Raw genomic sequence first — 1,512 nt, 5'->3', positions numbered from 1 at the left:
GTGCGAGGACAACAACCTCACCTTTAATACTGACAAGACGAAGGAGGCAACAGTGGACATGAGGAAGGAGAGGAGACCTCGTCAGCTACTGTTCACTTGAGGTAGAGCGAGTTTTAAATATCTGGGCTTTCACATCAGCGAGAACCTCACTTGGACACTGAACGCCACACAGCTGGTTAAGAAGGCTCAACAGCGGCTGCACTTCCTGAGGAGACTGAGGAAGTTTGGTATGTCACCTAAGATCCTCAGCAGCTTCTACAGGCGCGCTGTTGAGAGGATCCTGACCAGCTGCATCACCTGCAGAAAGTGGTGACTCCACTACCCTCCCTGCAGAGCATCTCCCATCACAGAGTCCACAGGAGAGCTGCCCCCTATCAAGGATCCCACCCACCCCCAACACGAACTGTTCACACTTCTACCGTCGGGTCGGAGGTAAGTGTGAAATCATGACACTAACTTTTTTTAGTATTATTAATTAATAATGGTTTTAACTTGGGGGATACTGAATTAATTATTTTAATCATTACAAGACATTTTTACTTATTTACTTGTGTTACATATGACAATGACTATTTAATAATCTTGTTACATGTGTTGTTGTCATGTACAGAGACGATGACCAGCCTGGATCATCTACAACCGCAGTAACAACGACACGCAGGCCTGCACGGAGGAGGCGTGGGAAATCAAACCAGGTCAAGATCTCCACGAGCCCCGTCAGGACAGCCACACCACAGCTCTGAACCCTGGAAAACTGAAAGTGATCTTGATGCTGTCCCACAAGCCAGTAGGTTCAGCCCAGGTGAACACACATTCAACACGCTCACCAGTGGACTTTTTCCAGCTCCATTTCTCCAAGGATACAAAGAGGACACTCTGCAGAAACACCAACAAACAAGCAGCAAAAAACACAACAAAACAGGGAAGAAGTACAAACCAACGCTGCCCCCAAGTGGACAAAAAACAAACAAACCTCAGTGTGACGTGTGGAGAGTGACAAAGCTAGGAAGAAATAAATGCCTTTAGCTGCATCTGCTTTTGTTGGAAATAAATAAACAAATAAACACAACACTTTTGTTTTTGCCCCCATTCATCATGAGCTGAACTCAAAGATCAAAGACTTTCTCTCTACAGAAGGGCAATTTCTCTCAAATACTGTTCACAAATCTGTGAAAATCTGTGTTAGGGGCCGCCCAGCTATATTAAGGGCCGCCCAGGTATATTAGGGGCCGCCCAGGTATATTAAGGGCCGCCCAGGTATATTAAGGGCCGCCCAGGTATATTAAGGGCCGCCCAGGTATATTAGGGGCCGCCCAGGTATATTAAGGGCCGCCCAATTATATTAGGGGCCGCCCAGATATATTAGGGGCCGCCCAGTTATATTAGGGGCCGCCCAGTTATATTAGGGGCCGCCCAGGTATATTAAGGGCTGCCCAGGTATATTAGGGGCCGCCCAATTATATTAGGGGCCGCCCAGATATATTAGGGGCCGCCCAGGTATGTTAGGCCACA

At 47.5% G+C, this 1,512-nt stretch overlaps 1 long non-coding RNA gene across 1 annotated transcript; it reads left to right on the top strand.

Moving 5' to 3' along the window:
* The first annotated feature begins 11 nt into the window (after nt 1-11).
* LOC123966267 lies at nt 12-1,071 on the top strand. The gene is made up of 2 exons (XR_006823930.1): nt 12-432; nt 611-1,071. It is a non-coding gene; the product is annotated as an uncharacterized LOC123966267 (long non-coding RNA).
* Nucleotides 1,072-1,512: the final 441 nt, after the last annotated feature.

The sequence above is a fragment of the Micropterus dolomieu genome, unplaced genomic scaffold (assembly GCF_021292245.1).
Source record: "Micropterus dolomieu isolate WLL.071019.BEF.003 ecotype Adirondacks unplaced genomic scaffold, ASM2129224v1 contig_13008, whole genome shotgun sequence".
NCBI lineage: Eukaryota > Metazoa > Chordata > Actinopteri > Centrarchiformes > Centrarchidae > Micropterus > Micropterus dolomieu.
Note: the sequence above shows the minus strand (reverse complement) of the source record. Positions and strands in the feature narration are given on the sequence as shown.